General features: G+C 40.6%; 1 long non-coding RNA gene across 5 annotated transcripts in view; it reads left to right on the top strand.

The window, feature by feature from the left end:
• LOC118919488 (uncharacterized) overlaps positions 1-23,863 on the top strand; it is a 63,498-nt gene extending 39,635 nt beyond the window's left edge. The window contains exons 6-9 of one of the 5 annotated variants that reach the window (XR_008992085.1): positions 13,610-13,707; positions 13,978-14,085; positions 14,329-15,685; positions 22,035-23,863. This is a non-coding gene — a long non-coding RNA (uncharacterized LOC118919488). Of the gene's footprint in view, positions 1-13,609; positions 13,708-13,977; positions 14,086-14,328; positions 17,372-22,034 lie in introns of those variants that run through there. The other 4 variants (XR_008992086.1, XR_008992083.1, XR_008992082.1 and 1 more) reach the window with 4 other exon arrangements.
• The last annotated feature ends 230 nt before the right edge of the window (positions 23,864-24,093 follow it).

The following is a 24,093-nucleotide window of genomic DNA, read 5'->3' as shown; positions in this document are numbered from 1 at the left end:
AAAGGCAGAATTCAACAGTTATTAAGATGATTCAGTGCAGCCCTCACCTGGGAGTAGCCTACACTTCCTACCCTTAAATAAATATCTAAGGAAAAGGGTCTGGTGGGGAGACACTTGAAGTGGCAGTTAAGCAAGTGGACTCAGAGTTGGAAGCCTGGGTAAAGAGTCAGCCACGTTCTAGTGGTGTGACCCCGGGTCAATTATTAACTGCTTTAAGCCTCAGTTACTTTAGCTGTAAAATGTGAAAATAGATGGAGGGGAATAATCATCATTTGTATTTTAGAGGATGTCGTGAGAAAGAAATGAGGGAATGAAGTAAGCACGTAGCTGGGTGCTTGGCACACACTAATGCTCAGTACATTCTTATCATAATTATCCTGATGCTCTATGTTTATTGCCCAAAGTCAGCAAATAATTTCTCATCTTGCTACTTTCCTGATGTTTATTTAGTAGATGCAATCATCTCAGAGTAAGTAGAAGAAAAGCCTGCTGAACATTTTCTTCATGACCTGCAGCCTGAGCACGGAGTTGGGAATCATTCGGTAGGAATTTGGTTCCTGGTTCAGCTTTGTGATCTTGGTGATGTACATTACTCAATTTCTCCAGATTCACTTTTCTTACCATAAAATGGTGATCAGAGCCACACCCATCTCACAGAATTCTTGCCAGCCTTACTTGACTAGGGCTAAGATAAAGAACACATGAAAAGGCACCTCACCTGGTCTAAGAAAAGTCAGGAGAGTCCTCTTGAAGGAGGTGAAGTCCAAGTGGACACCTAGAAAATAAAAAGGACCTGTAAATTAGAATACACACTCGTGTCAATAATACTTACCTTATCAGTTTAATAACATAATATGTACAGATTTCTCTTGACTTATGATGGGATTGTGTCCTGAAACATCCATTGTGAGTTGAAAACATCCAAAGTGCACAATGCATTTGATGCACCTAGTGGGCTGAATGTAATATCTTCACCCAGTGTACCTTCAAAGTGCTTAGAACACTTACATTAGCTACTGTTGGGCAAAATCATCTTATGCAAAGCCTATTTTATAATCAAGGGTTGGCTATTGCATGTAATTTATTGACTACTGGGCTGAAAGCAGAAACAGAACAGTTGCAGGGGTGCAGAATGGTTGTCAGTGAATTGGTTGTTTACCCTCATGGCTGCAGGGCTGACCAGGAGCTGCGGCTCGCTGCCACTGCCTGGCACCAGGAAAGAGGATCCTATAGCACAGCCTGCCAGTCCAGGAAAACATCCAAATTATGATTTCTGTTGAACGCAGAATGCTTTTGCACCATTGTAAAGTCAAAAAATCATTAACTAAAACCATCATTAAGTCAGCGAACCTCTGTATAACTGACATTTAAACTTATTTCAGACTTCATTTCCCATTCTACCAGATTCACTTCCTAACCTTTGGATTTCATTACATTTTTAAGGAAAGGAATGCTGCGATTTTTTTTTATGTGTGTGGACTGGTATTATCTCTAAAATTGAGTCCATCATTTTCCTAAAGGCATTTCTAGTAGAACTTCAATATTCTGCAATGTCTTCAATCTTCAGCTGTGCGATGTGAGAGCCAAAAGAATATAGACTATACCTGCAGCTTTCACATTGAATGGGACAAGTGTGTAAGCTGTGTGTGTTTGTGTGTGTGTGAAGCATGTGTATATAACTTAGATTTGATCCTGACTTATTCCTTGGGTATAAATAAGACACCAAAAGGCACATTAACTTTTCCAAGTCTCTAGGGTTTTCATTAGATGCTGGACTATAAATAGTTACCTAGTGGAGGAGTGGAAATGATGTACCATCCCCTCTCCTCCCCTGACGGCTTTGCATACCAGAGAACAACACTGACTTGCAAGTATCTGGCTTCTTATGTGCTGGAATTGTTTATAAGGTCAAATTATGGATTAACCTTTTGCAATGAAAAAAAAAATCAGCAAGGTTATCTTCGTGAACATTTTGTTTCTTAGGGAAATTATTTTATGTGGAATTTACCTAATGCACCACATAAAAATTCTTAGCACAGAATATCCAGCACATTGTAAAAATTTATTTCCCTTGAGTTGCTTAAATGTCATCGTGTTTGGTACAAAATAAGAAACACCTCATTGTGCAGATAATCTTGCCAGCTCTTCTCTGCTATGGTCTCATATATAATGGTACCATCTATATAGAAAAGGATACTTGAATAATTACCTGGTGGATACAAATAACAGAGTCAGCCACAAGAGATAATTCAAAAAGCCTTTTTTTGTGCTTATTATTATTTTTTAGAGCAAGACTATTTATCCAGACTCTAGAAAATTACCTGTGTTGTTTCCAACTAATTCGGTCTGAGCTACTTCTGTGAGACCCACTGACCAGACCACATTGGTATGATACCAGGCTATAAGCTGCTTGAAGGCATAGCCTGCATTGTATTTATCTCTGAATCTCTTCTGTGCCTTGAATGTAGTAGGCAGGCTCTAAATAGTTTTTAAATTAAAATGCATTTTATTATGAAAATCATTTCTGGACCTCCCAAGAATCAGTGTCTTAAAAATTATACTCCTTGACACAATTTTTTATTACATCAGGTTTAGTTTCCCATGGGGATCCATGTATGTTGTGGAAACAAGGATGTATTTGTGGAAATAAAGACCATGACAAAGAAAGCAGCAGCAAAAATTGGGTAACATTTGGTAAGTCTGGGTAAAGCCAATGCAGACCTGTCTGGCCTAACAGAATTCATATGCATGAAGAATGTTTTCATGGCTATAGTACATTATACAGTTTTGTCTTACTTTCCTCTTTCAACAGTTTTATTATTAAGGAAGACTGAAAATCGGGTGAGATGCTTGTATGTTTGTGTGTATATGTGTTTGTGTAAACAAGAGATAAATGAAATTTCACCCCGATGATTCCTGCTTAGAATTATGCTATTAATGGAGAACCTAATGTGTGTCAGACAGTCTTCAAATACAATAACGTATTTAAATCAACAACAGCCCAATGAGGTTACTGCTATTTCCATTTTTTAAGATTAATAAGCTGATGTTCAGAGATGTTCAATAACTTGCTCCAGATCACATAGTAAGTGGCAGGGCTGAGATTCAAACCCCAAAACTCTCTGACTAGTAAATTGGTATTCTTCCCACATACTGTGCTTGACACAGGAGGCACCCACGCATGGTGATTTTAACAGTGTCAAAACTTCTTTTTCTTTTGGAACACCACTTGTCTGTAATTATTACCTGTAGAGTCTTTGTTTGCGCCTTAAAGCCAGATTAAGGCTTGTTTATGTAGAACAATAAAACAGTCCAATCTCAGCTTCCAGCGCTGGCAACATTTCCCGGGCAGTCAATAACTGGACAGAAGTGAGTCACCTTGAATACAAGAAAAAGAGTGATGCGAGATGGTTGTGCATGCTCTTTTTTTTAATGCAACGAATTAAGCAATTTGAATTTTGAACAGAAAGGAACAAATGAAAGCGTTATTTGGCTTTTCTAACTACGTTAAATAATATCCTAGAATTTTTACCTTCGGGCAGCACTGAACGAGCACGACGGGGGAGCTGCTGGTGGGAGAGTTTAGAAGGCTGTGGGTTTATTAGTTAGGGGGAGGGGGCCAGTGGTATTTTGGCAGGGGAGGTGAAGGCACTATGAGGGAAGCCTTGGCTAGTTTCAAGTCAATCTCCTTTCCTACGCACACAGGATAATTTAAAGTTAAAATGGCAAATCTAGAAAACTATCTGACTTTTTTGTTCAAGTGCTGTTATACTCAGAAGCAGGCAAAATAGCAGACGAGGAAATCTGGGTTCGCTGAGGCGGGCATCCAAACCCCTACAGGTCTTTGCCGTGCTGGGTGCTGGGTAGAGCAGCAAGGCGAAGCGGCGCGACTCCTACCCTCACCGAGCTGATGGACAGACATAAAAAGACATATTAATTTCATGTAACAATACAAGAGGACTTTTAAAGAGACATAAATCAAAGAAAATTCAGAACTCAGAGGGAGAGAAATTACCTCCAAAAGGCCCCTGGAGCCAGCCCAAGGCTGAGAATGTTCACAGGGACTGCGGGAAGACAAGACCCTGGAGAAGAAAAATCAGGGCTCTGATGCAGTTTTCAACCAGTTAAAGCTAATGGCATCAGTAGGAGATCACGCTGCCCTAACTGGCGCTATTCGTGTTATTAACCAATAGTAAGTGCTCTGACTGGTCGGGTACCATAGTGGTTTGATGCAAACTACTTTTTATTCGATGGTGTCTTGAAGCAGGTGTCTGTGAACTCTAGCAGCTAATCACATCCACTTTCTGTGAAGAGGCTTTATAGCAATTAAAAAATATATAGTTTATTTATGTATTTGAGGTGAAATTAACATAAAATTAACCATTTTTAAATGAACATTGCAGTGACATTTAGTATATTCACAATGCTGTGCCGCCATCACTTCTATTTAGTTCCACAATGTCTTCATCACTGCAAAAGGGAACCCCACACCGATTAAGTAATTGTTCCTCCTTCTCCCTGCTTCCTGCCCATGGTAACTACCTTTGTTCTGTCTTTCTGGATTTACCTGTTCTGGATATTTGTTATAAATGGAATCATACAATATATAATCTTTTGTGTTCAGCTCCTTCCACTTAGCATAATGATTTGGGATTCATCCATGTTGTACCACTTATCAGTACTTCATTTCTTTTTATGGCTGAATAATATTCCATTAAACATATATACCCATTTTGTTTATCATTCATCCATTAATAGACATTTGGGCTGTTCTGCCTTTTAGCTCTTGGGAATAGTGCTTCTATGAACATGCATTGCCTTAGTCCATTTGAGCAGCTGTAACAAAATACCATCGACTGGGTGGCTTGTGCACAACAGAAGTTTATCGCTTTCATTATGGAGCTGGAAGCCCAAGACCATGGAGCCAGCATGGTTGGGTGAGGGCCTTTTATTGGGTCACAGACTACTTGTTGTATCCTCACATGGTGGAAGGGGCTAGGAATCTCTATGGGGTCTCTCTTATAAAAACACTGATCCCATTCATGAGAGCTTCATCCTCATGACCTAATCACCTTCTAAAGGCCCCACTTTCTGACATCATCACATCAAACATTAGGATTCCAACATGCAGTTTGGGGGGATGTAAACCCTCAGACTATACTATGTGTGTACCTATACTTGTTTGAACATCTGCTCTCGATTCTTTTGAGTATATACCTAGGAGTAGAATTACTGGGTCATATGATAATTCTATATTTAACCTCTTGAGGAGCCACCAAACTGTTCTCTAGAGTGGCTGAACGATTTTCCATTCCTCCCAGCAATGTAAGAGAGGTCCATTCTCCACATCCTTGCCAACATTTGGTATTATTATTATTATGTTTTGATTACAGCCATCCTAATGGGTATGAAATGGTGTCTCATTGTGGTTTTGATTTATATGATACGCATCTCTTTATGTGCTTGTTGACCATCTGTATATCTTCTCTGGAGAAATGAGCAATGTCTATTGAAGTCTTTTGCCCATTTTTGAATTGGGTTGTTTGTGTTCTTTGTTGCTGTTGAGTTGGCATACTAAGTTTTGAGCCACATAGTTCAGCTGTGTCATGCTGTAAATCCAGCACCCACAGCAGTTTTAGAGGTGGGGTGTGGGCAGGGAGAAGAGAAAGCAAAAAACACAGGAGAGGCTGAACTTGGGGTATGGCTGAAAGGGTGCTAATACTCAGCTTTATCTTCCTCAATAACTTAGACTACAAGATTTGTCTTCTTTGATAACTCAGAAGAGGGAGTGAAAGTTCTGGCATGGTGATTTGATGGATATCTAAGCAATTCTAGAATCTGTGACCTTAACTTCATTCTTACTGCCAAAGTCTAGCTCAATAATCAAATGCTACTACTTTTTATAGTGTGCTTCACACTTTATCTTAATTAAACTCCAGAGCCAGGCTGGGTTAGTGCCATTATCCTAATTTTACAGATTCAAAGACTTGAAGCTGGGGGAGATTGAGTAACTGGTTCAAGATCACAACTGGAAGGAGGCTGCACGTGTAGGGATTCCATCCTCACAGATTCACATTCTTTCCCTTTCACTCCGTGGATGGCTCACCATGTGTTTGCACCATTGCTGTGGTCTCCAGGCCTTTCTCCTCTGCTTCAGCGCTGCCTTCCTCAGTCCTCCACATTGCTGACATTGGTGGTTTTTCTAAACTGTAAATTTATCATGCTACATCCTGTTTAACGTCTTTTAATGGCTTGTCATCCTACAAGATCTTCTGTCTTCCCTTTCCAATTATCATTTTTGGCTTTGCTCATTTGCACCCTCCCTTCCAGTCATGTCAAACTACTTCCAATCTCTGGAAGCTGTCATGCTGTTTCATAACCCTGTGCTCACAACCGAGTTCTTTGTCCCTGGAATATGCTGAAGGCTCCATTCCCCCTCCTGCCACCAGTACTACATTATGAATTTTCCCTATGCTATAAAATACCCACACATTGGCAAATGAGGTAGTCAGGGAAAAAAAAGAAAGGGAGCTGTCATTATTCACGTATCTCACCTTGACTACCTGAAATATCTAAAAGAATCAACTGAAAAACTTAGAAGACTGCTTAGCAGGCGGATACAAGGTTTTAAGAAATCAATACATCTCCCAATCACCAGCAGTAACCAATGAGAAAATACAATGGAAAAAAAGAATCTTATTCACAATAACATCAAAAACTATAAAACACTTAGAAACAAACTTAATGAAAATATGTAAATCCATATTTTAAAAAAGTTTCTAAACTGTTATTGAAGGATAGAAAAATAACACCTGAATTTATGAAAATATACCTTATGTTCCTGCCCAGAAAGTTGAATGCAATTAAGAGCCCGAGGTTGGACTGTACAAGTTTGGATGCCATTTCTACCAATTCCTTAGGGAAGTTTCTTCACTTTTCTAGGGTTTAGCTTCCTTGTTCGTAAAATGAAAGTAAGAATATTAAGTTAACTCAGGTATCAAGTATGAGAATTAAGTGAAATGATCTGATTAAATAAAATTATCTGCTAGAACCCTCAGGCCAGGGCCCAGGCACATAGTAAATACATAAGTTATCTATTTACTAAAGATGTCAACTATCTCTAAGGTAATCTGTGCATTTAATGCAATTCCAACTAAGCATTTGTTTCTGTGTGTGATTTGTTAACTTTACTGAGAGCTCGTCTTTAGGGTATTGTCTTTTTGTTTTCTGTTTTTGGAGTTGTGTAATCTTCTGAGTTGTGGTTATCGCCCAACAGAGAGAGGTGTTGTACTTTTGGTTTTGCTTTTGTTTTGGCTCCATATTAGGTCTCTATCTCCTTTTCTCCTTTCCATATTTCTTTTGTTCTTTTCTTCCTTCTTTCCTGCCTTAAAGTCATACAGATATTCTCCTATGTGTTAAATCCTAGACTTTTCATTGTTTTATCTCTCACATTTAGATCTATAATTCACCTGGAAATGATGTTTGGTTATGGTGGGTGTTAGGTCAAGCTTTATTTGATTTTCCTACATACGGGTGTCCAATTGACTAGAACCATTCATTGAAAAGGCTGCTTTTTCTTCATGGCTCTGCGGTGTTGTCTTGATCATATGTCCATAAATCTATTTCTGGACTCTCTATTCTCTTCCATTGGTCAATTTGCTATCCTTATGCCAATATTGTACTGCTTTAATGTTGTGATGTCTGGTGGAATAAGTCTTCCCATCTTGTTCTTCTTCAGGAGTGTTTTGGCTACTTCTAGCTCTTTCCTTTTCCATATATTTTAGAATTGACTTGTTAATTTCCACATAAAAAAAAGCTTTCGGGATTTTGAATTGGAACTGCACAGTCTAGAGATCAATCTGAGGAAAACTAACATCTTCACAATATAGTTTTCCAGTACTTGAACAGTCTTCTATTTATGTAGATCTCTTTTTTACTTTTTTAGTAATGTTTTATAGTTTTCTGTGCAAGGTTTTCATGCTAATTTCTTACCTTGGGGTTTCCGTACACCTAAATACGGTGCAGGTTTGAAGTTTCAACTCCATAAGGAAATATTTTTTCTTCTAAGAGTGGTCCTGGGTTACGGTAAGCTTACTCATGACTATGCTGGGTTTGTGGACTACATATTTCTGATCCTTTCTTACTGATGGCCATTTGACAGCCCAGTTTCTTGTAGGAGCTCAGTTCTCAGTTCTCACACCCTTCTGCAGTACTGAGGTCTCAATTGCTCCTGTTTGCAGGAAAACTTCAGGCCTCTATCCAAGATTGATACCCCCCATTCTGGATTTGCTTTCTTTGTTTGGATGCCATTTCTACTGATTAACTTCTTGTGTCATCTGAATGCTTAGGGATTCCATCCTCACAGATTCAAGCTCTTTTCCTTTCTGGCATCTGTGGATTTTCCTCTCCTACTTTTGAGCTTAGCTTTGTATTTAAAACATTTCTTTGGTCATAGTTAATAGAAAATTTCTGTTGTTTAGAGTGTGAGAGGGTGGCTTCAATGCTGGCTTAGAATACCACATTTCTGGAATTCTTCTTCAATACTACTTGTAACCTTAAAAAAAGATCCACTAATAGAAGAATAGTTAAATAAGAGAATGAGGTAGATCCAAGTATTGAAAACTTTCTAAGTCATACTTGAAAGGAAAGGAGCGACACACAGCAGCAATTCACCGGAGAATTCCGCTTTATTAGGGAAAGGTGCTGGGTTATATAGGAAGGGGCATGGGGTGATTGTGGTATTACTTCTACGGGGCTGGTGGCTATTGGCTAGGTGCTGGGATTAGGGGGGCAAGGGGTGATCGGGGTTCAGATGGCGCCGGCGGGAATCGAGGACCCGGAAGAGAAGCAGGAATTTCACCATCTTATGGGTGGGGTCCCTTCAATACTACTAAGTGAAAAGAAAAATTTCACAATAATATGCATTGTATAATTTAATTTACATAAGTACAATGCAAAACAACTCTCCTTAAAAGATATTTATAGCAGTAAATTTGAAAACCCACACACAAAACTGTTCATAGTGGTTACCTCTAACATGAGATTGGGGTGGAGGGTTGATGAAGAAAGGAGCCTCTCATGGAATTTTTCATATTATTTTGTATTATGTGATTTGTTTGACTTAACTGTTGGGTTACAAGTAAAACAATAATTTATGTTACTTGCGTAACTTAACAGTGAATCATTTCCCCTCCTCCAGCTCAAGCCTCAAAACCTTGACATCTTTCAAAGCCTTGTCCTCCTCTCACCTTTCATCATCTGTGCTTCAGCCACCTGTGGCCTCAGTCCCTTGAGAGGGCCATTCTCCTCTTCACCTGAGGGCCTTTGCACTTCCTGTTCTCTGTCTGTAGTGTTCTTCTTTCACCTCTTTGCCTACTTGACTATAATTCATCCTTTGGTGGCTCTTAATTGCTACAACATGTCCTCAGATCAGGTGGTGTCCCCTTTTATGTGCTCTCCTAATATATTTTATTTCTCTTTGCAACATGTGCCACAATTTTAATTAAATAATTAACTTTGAAAGCAGTTGTATAACGCTGGGCAACTCCAGTGGAACATGAGCTTCAGCTTCGTTCTATCAGGGACCAGGGCTCTCACATTTGCTGGTTAATTCCCAGGGCCTAGCAGAGCATCTTGTACATAATAAACACTCACTGAAGGAATCAATAAGTAAGGGAATGAAATTTTTTTTGAATCTTGGGTATAGTTTCTGATTCCCTCAACCCCTTCATGGACCTTAGGGATTTGAAGCACCCATGTTGGGCATATTAATTCCTTCCGCACAGTTCCATGCAATGCAGGCAATGTGGCTCTGCAGTCCATTGTACTCAGAGTGCATTCTGAGAATGCTGTCCATAAAATGTATCTCCTAGAATTCTCACTGCCTGTGAGTCTGTGAAGGCCTTTTGGTTATGAACAAAGGAGGGACCTACTAGACCTCTAAGGACTTTGGTAGGAAAGGCAATTATTTCCTGGGCTGTGTGCTGCCTGGGAGAGTCTCCCTCTAACCCCAGGAATCATTTCCTCTGCTTGTTTCCAGGCTCCCACCATCCAACATCTTCACCTTCAGATGCAAGCTGGTCTCTTGCTGTCTCACAGGAGTTTGGCTGTTGGACAATTTCCTGTCTAGGGGTCCTCATGAGGTTATATACTGAAATTTCATTCCCAGTGTCATCAGGAGTGAAACTAACTAAATTGAGCTCTAGAGAATGTGCTCTAATACATAAGAACACAGCTAAGTAATTGCTATGTTGTGCAGAGGAGGAAATCAGTCACTACAAAACTCACCCCCACCCATAGGACAGCTCATTTCCAAGCAAGATCATGATAGGAATCTCCTAAACCCAATGAAACTAACATGAATTTTTTTTTAAAAGGACCCATTCACCCAGGAGACTAAGGGAAATACTTCCTTCACTTAACTAAAAGGTGAAAGCTTTTTTGATGTCCCAGCCACATAGGCAATGTGTTATGCACATGCTCATCAGAACTTAATGTATGACTTCAGTTATACAAAAATTCAGCCATGTTGAAACCCCTGTTGAGTGATCCCTTGTGGAAAACACTTCTTGCTCCTCACTCTATGATTGGATGTCAGGGCTCTCCACCCAGTCCTTTCTAAGGATTTCTAAAGGAGAAGCCATTAGTTCAGATGTGCCATTTACTGCCTATCAAAGGGCAACTTGCAAATGAATGTTACCCTCCAGGAAGCAGAGCTCATCCATTCTCAGAGAAAAGATGGTAACTGGACTTCACATATGTTTCCCTTTTTGAGATACAGACCACAGGATTTGTTTATGACTATTTTTAGCAAGAACAGGAAACTTAAAATGAGACTCAAATGGAGGGGAATAGAGTTAAAATGCTATGAAACTCCTGGGAAGTATGTTCAAATGATACAGTGGCTTAAAAACGTCCATTTTAAAAACATGAGACTGATGCAGATAGTTGTTTTTTCAGTAGCAGGAAGGGGCCCTGTGGTGCCAACCACGCTTTCTGGCCCTGTGACCGGCTGCTAGTGATTTGTCTGAAGAGCTGGGTGGGACCAGGACTGCAGTCTGTGGCTGTGGAAAAAGTGTTTCTCTGTGAGAAACTTACAAGTTTGTGTAAAGGTCAAGCCAGGAATGCTGAATCTTAACAGCAGCCAAACCTTAGCCTTCACCTCAACACTAACTTTGGTTTTTAAACAAAGAGTTTAAATGAGTAATCTGAGGAGATGGTGTCCAAGGGCATTCACATCACCCCATAAACTGGCACCAAACACTCTTCACTACTCTCCTTCCTCTGCGGGCCACATCTGCACCGCCGGGCCACCTCTCTCGTCAGAACAGGCCCGGTTCCATGCTGCTGCAACAGAAAGGCCTAAAGTCATCCCCTGGAGTTGGTTTAGGGATTGTTGGTGGATGGTAAGAAAACATTTTCTGAGGCAGGAAGGATGTTTCTCTTTCCCTCTGATCTGGAGACAGGCAACAGTTGAGGTGGTGGCAGCTCCATCCACGTGACTCCTGAATGAGGAGGTGAGCAGCGCAGCCCCTGCTGACCTGCAGTGCAAATAAACTCTTGTGGTTATAAGCCGCTAAGATTTAGCAGCATAACCTGGCTTATCCTGACTAACACCATATTTATGACAGTTTTACAGATGAACCAGTAAATGCTCTTAAAGGTTAAATAGCTGGCCCAAGATTCTAGTCAAGGGCCAGGGAAACCATGCATGTTCATAGACCCTGAGCTCTCTTAACTATGGCTCAGGCTGACTCTCATTTGTATCTGGCAGAGCCTTGAAACATCATCAACTTTCCCATCAACTGCTGAGCCTTCTGTCTAATGAGGTCGTTCTGATCCCACTGGCCTCTGGGAATGAACTTGGTCTTGTAAGAGAGAAAAATAATGTTTTTTTTGGTTTAGCATCACAGGTAAGATGACCAACCATCCCTGTTTGCCTGGGACTAGAAGATTTCCTAGGATATGGGACTATGAGTGGTAAAACCAAGAAAGTCCCACGATAGCTGGGACCCTTTGGTCACCCTGATTGCTGAGGTGACATATCTTAGCAACACTTAAGAATTATGCAGTGTAAAGTCCCATTGAACCTTGTAATTTTTTCCATCATAATATTTATTGCATTATATTATAAATGGCTCACACTGCTCAGTGTCTGTCTGCCCACAAACTCCTGAACTCCTGAGACCAAGGACTGTTTCTTTTACATTTTCTATTCTCAATACCTTGTATATCTCCTGTCACTTCAAAAGAGCACAATAAATATTTATTGAATGGAGGAATGAATGTTGTTTTTCCATTGCTTTTCATTCCCCAAATTGATGTGGTGTGATTGGCTTTTTCTCCTTTGAGGATCAATTGCCTAGGTATTAGTTTCACTATAAAGGTAGGAATCATTCTTGACTGTGGCTACAAGCTTGCATGAAGTTTTCAGTGTGACCTATAGTGTACAATTATATAAACCCACCATTGTGTTTCAGTATAAACTGATTCCTTATTAGACTGACTGAATAATTGAATCTCCTTGTTTGGCATTTGTTTAAAGACAGAAGGTCATGGGACAAATGGTGGGTATTTGAGGCTGTGGAAACATGTTATAAATTTGGTTTTGCTGTTTTTGGTAACTGGCATTATTGTGACTGAAGACCTGGGCATCCCAAGCCTGCCCTCCACCCTTGGAAATGCATAACAACATACCCTCCAAACCCAGAGGCAGGAGGAACAATCTCTGTGGGCACACCTCACCGATGGGCTGCGTTCTTGCCCAGTTAAGGACAGCACACAGTGGGGCTGAGAAACTTGTTTGAGAATAAGATCCAGGTCCCACCCAGTTGAATATATTTTATAATATTTTATGAGGTGTGAGGATTGAGTTTGGTAACACCACTTACAGATCAAGTCCTCAGGTATCTTCACCGAGTTCCTCCTAAGCTTAGTGCTCTTTTGAGAAGTAACTTAAATTCTATGAAGAGACCCTGTGGAGTGGGAGAATGATCACTGAACAAGTATTAAGAGGACTTAAAACAAAATCCCATCCTCCATTTCTCATCTGCAAATGGGTTTAATAATACCATCTATCTTTCTTACCTTATAAGATAGTTTGTGATGTCCAAGGAGATTAAGTCGGTGAAAAGAGGTTGATGATTGTGAAGTGCAGAATGAATGTAGGATAATATAAATGTGCTACCTCTGTCACTTCACTTGTTCCTTTCCATCCTATAACAAAACCTACCTAAGCTTGCCTTCTGCTTTAGGTCTTCCTTTTATTTTCCCCAGTATTTTCCTTATCACAGGACTGGAATAAGCATTTGCTGTGTGCCTTGTATGTGCATTCTCTCCACGGTGGTACTTGTGACACAGGCGCCTTTATCATAATTGTACATACAAGTACTAGCCCATAGTAGTTCATGTCCAAGATCGCACAGCCAGACCTTAGGTTTAAACTCAAGTGTGCCCAAGTCATTGCCCATGTGAATTTCCACCACACCATCCTACCTTCCATGTTTTAGAGAGTTTCCCTCCTCTTTTTTTGAGTCTTTGATTTGATGTTCAAGTTCACATTTTAATTTCCTAGACTTGATGATGTTCTCTCACCTTTTGTCACTCCAAGCTGAAGTATCCCACTCTTTGTTCTGGAAGTCCTATTTCCTGGGCCCTTGTACTTGGTTTTGTTTGGATCTTCTTGAGCTGTAACAGCTAAACCTGCAGGTAATACTCCAGGTGCAGGCCCTCCAGGGTTGGGTACCAGGGCAGGATAAGGTTTCTGGATGTATTTCCGATACTCATCATGACACCCAGATTATTATTAGCTGTTCTGGCTGAAGTAGGACAATTCCAGTGGGACATCCTCCAGCCATAGCCAGCAACCATGTGACCTGTTGTTAGGGAACACGATGTCATGAGGTCTCTAAAATGATGTCATTTCTGTATTCAACAAGTTCTTTAAAAGCACCAACCCTGTGCCAATCTGTGTTCTAGTTGCTGTGGGTAAGGTGGAGAATAAAACACCCAAGTCCTGTCTTCATGCAGCAGCATAGTGAGCGGCTTCCCTTTTTACACAGGAGGGCCAGGGACTTCTCTGATAAGGTGAGCAGAAAGTTGAAGGAAATATTGGTTTATCTCAGGGAAGAACATTCTAGGCAGAGAAACAGCAAGTGCAAAGGTCATGGGGAAGCTACTTGCCATGTTTGAGTATGCCAGTACCGTTGGAGCTCAGAGGGAGTGGAAAGGATTGGGGAGGTAAGGTCAGAGCTTTAAGGTCAAGGTGAGGCAGAACGTGTGTGGTTCTGTAAATTATGGTAAATGATTTGGATTCTTTTCTGTGTGAAGTAGGAAAGCATTGGAGTATCACAAGCAAAGAACTGGCCTGATCCAACTTCACATTTCAAGAAATTCACTGACTAGTCTGCAGAGAAGATGCTGTGGGACCAGAATTGTGGAGGCAAGGAGGCCATTAGACAGCTCGTGTAACAATCCAGTTGAGAGGCAGTGGTGGCCTGGGACAGGGTGATGGTGGAGGTGAGGAGGTAAGGGCAAAAGGACTTTGGATCATGTTTATAGTTACACAGGAGAGAAAGGGAAGAGTCAATGATGAGTCCCAGGTTTTCAGCTTGAGAAATTGCAAGAACTGGCTGAATGAAGTTGCCCTTCATCTCCGAGTGAGGAATATTGTAGGAAGTGTGTTTGGTGTGTGTGTGTGTGTGTGTGTGTGTGTGTGTGTGTGTGTGCATGTTTGTATATCACAGCAGAGAATTGTAAAATGAAAGTAAGAGATGTATTTTGTGTATTTTAAATTTGAGCTACCTCCGAGTAAGGATTTTAAGCAAGTGGCTAGATATGAATGTGACATGTTTAGAAGAAAGGTTGGGGCTGGAGTTTTCAGTGTGTGATCTTAAAAGGCCCGAGGCTAAATGAGATTACTTAGATAGATAGATAAATTCATAAAAAAGGGGTCAGAGCACTGAACCCTGGAGCACTCCTACACACCATTTAGAGCTTGGGGAAAGAGAGGGAAGCAGCAAAGAAGAGCAGTTGCTTAAAAGCAGTTTTGGTGGCTATGTGGCAGCAGCTATGTAAATACTGGGTTTCTGTATTAGAGATCTGCTCCCAAAGTGGGGGGCCACCAGGGAATATTTATGTTGTGTGTGGCCACTACTCAGGATCACTGCCAAAAAAGACTCCTTTCTTATCATTGAGAAATATGCAGAAGATTGTTCAGTTACTGCTAAGATGGAAAATTAGGTTGAATTTAATTAGTTTCAATTAGGGAAATTTGCTTAAATGAATAGAAAGCAAAGAGATTGTATATATTCCATAATATAAGCATACCTGTAATATATGATAGAAACAAGAAACTCTTGATACTATGGATATACAAATCATCAGCCTGTGCACTTATAAACCCACACAGCATGTGGTATATAAATTCAGGTATCAGAATGCACGTTAACAAAGTCATCTATACAATACATGAAAAGAAAATTTGGGCTTTGGAACTCTTTTTCTCTCTGATTGCAATTGGTGTTTAGTTTTTTAGGTAACCCCAGAGAAAGCTTGTTTAATGCATGATGTATCTCAGGTGTGGATCTAATTGTTCAGTTTTGAATTTTCAACCATGTGGTTAAAAGTTTTCTTCAGTTGCATTTTTAGACAACAGCAACTGCCTCTCTGGTTGACAACAAACACCGTAAGTATAATAAGGATGAACTATTAATAGATTAAAAAAAAACATTCTCCCTCTATCCTGTGGACCTCTGCACAGCCCTGTCCCTAATTGGACCACCCAGAAGTGGGGAAGGGAATGCAGAGCCAGGGAATGAAGGCATCAGATTCTTGGGTAAGTATGAAAAGTGTTGATCTTAGTATATAAGAAAAATAATTTCAAAAGAATAAAGGTAGAGAAAAAGCTTCTTTGGGCCACATCACAGAAGAGTGAACTGGAGAGGAAATGGGAGGCTGGGACACTGATGCGGTGTTGAGAAGGGGTCCTAACTTGCACTCTACCCCATTATTTCCAAAGATCTGTGTGGGGTAAAATATTGTGACTTCTCCAAACATCACATGTACTCACACCCCACCTGCTAAGTCTTAGAAGGAGCTCATTGTTTCCTCTTAGTTTCAGAGGAGAGGCTTGGAGACAGGTCTGCACCAATGGGATCACCAGGGATATCCAGTGGGCAATGGTGCTAGGGACTGGGGGCCTCGGGGGAGGAGACACAGTGGCTTTGAGCCTTCTCCTCTGCAGGGTGGCATCTTTAGGATGAATGCTCTGTTCCCCTTCCATGTGTCAGGGTGGCAAGATGGGCTGAGGCTGCCCCTGTTTGGGAGAGGCTGCCACCCTTGGCAGGCCTAACAAGATGTGTGGAGCCTCTTTTTAGATGTCTCCATCTCCATCCTTTCATACTTCTCGAGGAGCCTCCTTTGTGCCCACAGACGTATGTTTGCTATCTGCTTCTTTGTGCTCCAACACCACCTCTATTAAGCATTTCCCTTACTGCACTATCTACTGGTCTGTCTGCCCTATTGGGTTGTGAGTCTTTTGAGTATAAAAACCAAATTATGATGATTTTTATATTCTCCAATATCCAGGGTAGTGCCTGGGTCATGGTAGGCAAGCAATAACAATTTGTTATGTTATAAAGGAAAACAAACACGTTCATTGTCTATGTCTTGACTGTTCTCTTACCTGGTGTGGGTAACTGGGTTAGGTAGAGAAGAGTGACTTGGCCTAAACTTAACGATGTTAAACAACAATAACTAACCACCTGCAGTGTTATCTTGTCTTTATTTCCTTTCCTTCAAATAACAGATTGAAGCCTATTTTCTCTGGAAAGCCCTTGCTGATTATCCATCTTACAATCTGCTAGCCAGTTTCCTTTCTAAGACGTTTCCTGTTACCATTTTGACTGTAGCCATAAATATGGGTTCCTAGATTTTATTTTTCTTTTTTGCCACATTGTGTTCTTAGAAATCACGTCTTCCATAAAACGGAACATTTTCTTCTCTAGGACAATGTTGTAATTAAAAGCTGACCAAGGACTCAGTATCAGATAAAATATACTCAGGATCAATAGCATGTCAAAAAGACAAAGCTACAGCTGCAATCCTCTAAAATAATTTAACAGAGTAAAATCATGCCCCAAGTGCTATGAAAGCGCCATAACCGTATACAGTTTATTGATTATATAAGGATACTTGGAATTATGTAAAAACATAAAATTAAACCCTACTCTGTCATATTTGCCAAAAATTAATATAAACATTAAAACGAATATTTTCAACACATTAATGAGCAGCAATTTATTCTGCTTTTAAGTTATAAATGGAATAATGGAGGACGAGATGGTTTAGACCTCTTCTATGAAAGTCAGTCCCAACAGGTTAGAAGCTACGCCCCTTTGCCCTTCCTAGGTGTCTTCTCCAAAGCAGACCTTCCCAAGTAACTGAATTGATCCTGTACTGCACCCAAATTAGTAATCTTAAGAAATGCTTTCTGTAGCTTACGACCCAGTATGTCTAACCTTCTTCCTCTCCCTCTCGCTTTATTTAAAGCTAAAGTTGTAGCTACTCAGTAGAAGACCAAAGCACAGCTAGGGAGATACGTGAAGTGGCCTTCAATCACTGAAGCTCTACTTCCTTCTGTGAATGATTCTTCTTTATTTAATTTTTATTGTAAAATCAGTAAAACAATTGCTTGTGGAGCAAACTAAAAGAAAAAAGAAAACCCTCCAGAATCTTTGTGACCTGGTTTCTAAGAGGTTGGGTTGTCATTACATAAAATTGAATGAAACAATTTAATCCACATTTGCTAAAGGCCTACAATGCACTGGGTCTGATGCAGGGCTTAGATGAAGGTGCCACCGACTGGCCTGCAAGGAGCCTGGGCAAGGTGTGGGGTTAGGAAAGCAGTGCTTGAGCCTCATGGTGGGAACTTCCTACAGGACAATAGTGGACTTGGGAGCCCCTCTCTGGGGTATCTCAGTCATGTGACCAATGGTTTTTTTTCTGTGGTTGATACTGATCTGCAATCATGACTGGTAAGGGGAAGGACATTTAGAAACTGTTCAACAAGAAGCCTCTGTGTTTTCTAGTGAGATTTCAGTACTGAAATTTGCTTCATGTTTAATTAAGAAAAATCTCATAATCCCATTGAAAACTTAAATAGGATTATCATAATGTTTGGTAAAGGTTGATATTATAGGCAATAGGGAAACCAATTAAGGAAATACAAGGGTGAGAGAGTAATGTTGAGGAAATAATCCTCTTATCCTTGAGGTGGGGAACAATTGAAGTGGAATTGTTCAAAACGGAACCAAATTGGATGGCCTAGCCTGGATTTATATGGGTTAGCTATTACTTTTCAGAAGACACCAAGTTCCACATTTCCATGAAAACAGTAATTGTCCATGTGCGTGGTAGAGTCTGGAAGAAACAAGTAGCATCAAGGATAAGATTATTTCCAAATAATCTATTAAAAAACAAGAACATGCGAGCAAAGAATTCGTGAGTGCGATTCAGATGTTGGTGATTATATCTAATTTTGTTTGTCTGGAAAGTTGTTGCTGTGTGACAGACTTATCTACCTTGTTTGACTTACAAAATAATTCTCATGACTTTTGATAAGGATGAATACAATCAGAAACAAGACCACAAATGTTTTCTTTTCTCAGGGGTGATAAAGTCCTGTGTCTGGAGGCATTACTCTGCACTTTATATATATTTTGCCTAGAATGCATTTCTAAAAATAGAGTATGACCTCAGTGGAAAATTAAGCATAAACATGAGTTGTCTCTGTAAGCATAATGCTGTGGAAGTCAAAATATATGCAAATAATCAAGCAGGAGGCCTGAGAGCTACCTCTCCTCCTGTCTCCACTGTAGTCCCTCCTGCCTGCTCTACCGTCCTGTCTCTCTTCCCTCCAGCTTAGCCTTCACATGGGCTCCCAGGTTATTTGAACTGCTCAGACCTCTCTTCTACCAGACCCCCTTCAGTGACTCCCTTTTGTACTCAGCGGAAGGCCAAACTCTCTCACATGGTATATGACACCTCTGTGATCTGGGTTTTGAGGTTCATCGCCCATTGTTACCCAGCACACATGCTATGTGCTCACTGTTCCTCATTCTTCAGCGAGCTTCCCTTATGTATCTTCACACTTTTGCCTGTAATACACCTTCTGCCTGGAAAGATTCAAATATCACCTTTTCTGTGGAAGCGTTTCCAATTCCTCCAGGAAAAAGAGAGGTCCGTCTCTGCTTTCATGCTATTATAGCACTTGTCAAAACACTTTGTTGATATTTGTCAAAATGGAGCTTTCTTTTTATGTCTCAGTTTCCACTAAGACCCCCAAAGCTTGAGATGGAAAAAACAGCTAAGTACTACCATATTTCAGAGTAGAATGCTAGACCGTATGTGTGAGCTCGTAAAGGAGATGCTCTAAAGCCAATTTTGTGAGCTCACGATCTACTTCAGGATGCAGAATTGCTGAAGGGTTGCGGGGGAGGGATGATTTCTCCCAGGAGCACTGACAGTGTGTGCTGCGTGGTTCTCTCTCCCAGACTGCAGTGAGGGAGTGGAGGGAAGGACTTCCCTCTCCCCGCAAGTATAGCAAGAGCACTTCCACAGGACCGTCCAAGGAGAAAAACAGAAATCCCATGGTGTGTGAGAGCAAGGGGATAGTCATTGGTTCTGTGCCTGAGAACTCTGAGGTCATGGGCCTGGGAATGGGGCCACGTCCCTGCTGGCAGAGCAGAGAGAGAGACAGGTTTTTGCAGGGAATAAGGTTCACTTTCATCCATGATGACTGGCAAGAGTGTTTAAGTGTTTCGCATTGACCAGGCATGGGACTCACTGCAATGCAACAGCCTGGAACCACTTTAGAATTCTGTCCAAGAAGATAGCCGGAAGAGGGCAGTGACTCCAGTGGAGGGGTTGTGGCTCTGCATGGCCAGAGGCGGAGAGAAGAATTAGAAGCCAGAAGGCATTGCCCTGTCAAGGGGGCTATTCAGAACCCCCAGTGGGAGTACCTCTGATGCTCCCACTAGAAATCTCCGTCATAGGAGCAGTCAGCTCTACACCCTTTAAGGCCAGAGAGCGCTGCTCCCAGGTCAGAGGAACACTGAAGAGTTAGGAAACCTCCTATTTATCTGTCTCTTTTCCCTATGACTTGGAGGAACCAGAGATAGTATTGGGAGGGGACAGAAGAGGAGCACCAGGCAGGGAGACAGAGGAGAAGTTCACTGGACCCCTTCTTCCCCTCTGTTTGCTCCCCAGCCTGAGGCAGGCCTGGCCCAGGGAGCCGAGAAGTTTTAACTTTGAATGAGGTTCAGATTACTGAACTAAAATGAGACTGTTTTTGTGACTAACAGAGACAGAGGGACTTTGCACTAAGAATGTTCGAGAGTTATGGAATCTGCCCAAGATTTCATTCACTTTCCATATAGGGAAGATAGAGTCTACAGAACAAAGTAAGAGCCCTAGCTGAGAGGAATTACAGACTCCCCACTCCAGCCCCGTTGGGAGACCTACTTGCTCAGTATGCCAGTTACATCTGTTCATTGATTTGTTTCCCTCTTTATACGGAGAGCTTCTTGGGGATGGAGGGGATACAAAAGAGTTGAAGGGTTGCTTATAAGGGAATAGAACCATATGTCATATTTATCTTTATAAGTCTTGATGAATTAGCCCCTGCCATATAGCAAATGTTTGTTGGATGAATACAAGAACAGATTAATTGCTAAATGGGGAATCATATAGTAGTTCAGGGTCCAGACTTGGGCTTTGCCACTTCTTAGTTGTGAGGTCTTTGATCAGTTCCTTAACCCTATAAATTGTGTTTTCACTTACCTTTTGAAGTACTTTAAAGTCAAAATAGTACTCACCTCATAGGATTTAGAGGATTAGATGTGAGATTATGCATGTATAATGCTTAGCACAGTGGCTGGTATGTAATGAATGCTCAGGAGATGAGAATTATATTGTCATCATTATTGTTGCAGTGGTTAGAGTTGGAGTTGCACGGATTCATATGTGCTGACCACTCCCCCACCCTAGCTGGGCCTGGTGTCCTTGATCTTGATAGTATGTCCTTGACCCCCCTGGGCCTGATGACTTTGATGCCTGGGTCCCTCAGCTTCACCTTCTCAAAGAGGAAGCTTGGTTTTCTGCTGGGCTGCGGAGAGACAGCTGCTCTGCTTCATTGGGTAGAGAAAGTTCTGGGATGAAGTGCTTTTATAGGGACACTCAGTCAAGCATTCTGTTTTCAGCCTCCCTGAACTCCCACTTTTAGAAGTATGTAGACTCTCATTCCTGTCTCTCTGGGGTTCTTTGGCACAAACCAGCTTCCTTCTGAGCTTCTCCCAAAGCTGTTTTAGTTCCTTGGCTTTGCTAAGTCAGTACCATTGACTTTCCAGCCTCCCATATTTTGTTGCTTTTGCTTCCCCTTTGCCCCTGTGTGCTTATGCCCTAAACAAAATCCTTTTACCAACATATGGGCAGAAGGCAGTGGAGATAGAGAGAATCTACAGTAAATATGAGTGTTCAGTCTGCTACGTAGAACTTGAAGTAGGTGAAACTTTCATAATGAGAATAAATAATGGTGGCTGTAGAAAAGAATTGAGTTGGTAAAAGTAACTGTGGTTGTAAAAAAGATATAAAGTGTGTGTTTTTATTTTTATACATGTAAAGTTAATACAGAGCAGTGCATTCTATTCTGCAAAAAATATCTGTAGAGATGTTAAGTTAATATAAAGCAATGAATGCTATTTTGCAGAATAAACAGGTAGATAATACATGTTTCACCTTTGGATAAATTAGCCATCACTATGGGCCAGTTTATCAGAGAAGGTTTCATGGCAGAAGCAGAAGTTTTCCTGGACTCTGAATAATGGGTAAAATTTGGATTTCTGAAGGGAGTAGGTCTCTGTTTAACCCATTTCTTTATGAACAATCATGTGTATAACAAGGATGGTATCTACTGTAGTAGCCATCGCTTTGGGCTTCTCAACATGTTTTTCCTTGTTATCCTTCATTTTGATAAGAGACGAATTCTCACTTGGAGAGAATCAATCCAGCATAACAGAGAGAAGCAGAGCCTGGAGACAGAGACAACTAATGACAAGACTTGAGACCTATCCAGCTACATCCAGAGCCAACATGCCCCAGGACTTCTAAGTTCAAGAGCCAGTCAATGCCCCTCTTTTTTCTTAAACTAGTTTTATTTGGGTTTCAGTCACTTGCATCAGAAAGAGTCCTGACTAATATGACAGAGTAATGAGATGGTATTAACTCTGAATTTTAGAAGGACACCACAGTGGATAGCATGAGACCTCAATTTATCATCTGACTTCAAATTACAACCTGCAGGGTGTTTCTCCTTAAGCTTATTGGTGGTAGATAATTCTTATTCTTTGATTCAAGGTAGTGTGGGAACAGACTGGTGTCTGCATTTTCCCTTTGGAGCTTGTTATTTTTCTCATAACAGATGAGTTATTTGTAAGCAAAAATTAAAGATAAAAATCAATTCCCATCATCTTAAAAAAACGTGGGGAGTATGCCCCTAGAGTTAGATCTGCAGAGCGATTCATGTATAGAGTGCTGCTGTGAAGCCAGCCCACCGAGCCCCCATAACTCAGGAACTGAGAGTTTTATGCTAATTGATTAGAAAGTTTTGCTACAGCAGCCAGGGTGAAAATAGCAAATCTCTAGGTAATCTGGAAAATTACTTAATGATAGCTAACTAGTAACAGCTAATTGATAAGTCAGCACACACTGTAGGTCTGTTATTGTTTTGAGTGCTTCTTGCGTGTCACCACAAGTCTGATCAAATCTGGCTATTGTCATTGTTCCCATTTTCCAGGTGAGAAAGATTAAGCCAAGAGAGGTGCCCAGGCAGTCTGATGCTAACATGACATGTTCTTCATCAGGGCACTACACTGCTCTAGGCTATTAGTCCATTTACAGAAGCTCCCTTTGTTTAGCAGCAAGTCCCAGGTCTCCCTGACAAAGCAAGGTTTGGGGCAAGAGACAAAATTACCTGGATAATAAGGAAGAAGGAAAAAAGTCAGTTTCTGTATGAAATATATTCTTCCATTTGTTTCAGCGGTGGCAAAATTTTCCTGGAGGTTTTAAATATTGTTCAGTGAATGGTTATCAGTATTACTGGCAAAGAATAAAGAGAAATAAAAATAATGATTTAATCATGTCTTTTTATCTGGAAGGAAACACTTTAAAATCATAGTTCTCCACCGTGGATAATTTGGCAATGTCTGGAGGCTTTTTGGCTGTCACAACTGGGAAGTACTACTGGAGTCAAGGGGGTAGAGTCCAGGGATGCGCCCTGCACTACAGAGGACAGCTCGCCCCTCCAGTCCCAGAGGAATTACCTGGTCCAAGTGACCACAGTGCCCAGGCTGAGAAACGCTACGTTAAACATTAAAACAACAAGGAGTCACTGAGTATATTTTTCATGAGCTATGTGAACACACTTCTCCAAGCACAGAAGAATTTGAAAATAGGAGACAACATATTATCTTGGCAAGTGCAGAACACAAAAATAACTTTAAGGAAATGACATAACTTATGTTGGACATATGAATAGTGTGATGATCTGGAGTTTCTAATTAGAAAGAAAATGTATCAGTTTAAGCAAAGCTCTTTGTGGTTTAGAGGGGACAGTTTTCAAAACTGCCAACTTATGATACAATTATTGAAAAAAATCTATTTTCTTATGATGAGACAGCTTAAATTCATCAGCAATGACCGTAGCAGACTTTTCATCATTCTTTGAATATTTTTCAACAGTGAGGGCTTTAGTTACTCTAGTAAGACATGACTTAATTTAAAAAAGGGAATTTTTAACTAAGTGGGAAAAGAACACAATTTAGGTTTATTAATATAAGAGACTAAAAGGCAGAATTCTCCTACTTAGAAATCAGAAGACTCAGTACTTTTCATGATGATCTTAGTCTCCTTAATTTGAATATTTCAAAACTAATTATATTATGAAAATTGAATGCCACACACCAATTCACTTAGATCGTATTGATCATGATGAACTAATTTCTATAGATTTATGATCTGAATAATTTATTATTGGGC

Source organism: Manis pentadactyla, chromosome 10 (genome assembly GCF_030020395.1).
Source record: "Manis pentadactyla isolate mManPen7 chromosome 10, mManPen7.hap1, whole genome shotgun sequence".
NCBI classification, from domain to species: domain Eukaryota; kingdom Metazoa; phylum Chordata; class Mammalia; order Pholidota; family Manidae; genus Manis; species Manis pentadactyla.
The sequence above is the reverse complement of the archived record's forward strand: the minus strand, read 5'-3'. Positions and strand labels throughout refer to the sequence as shown.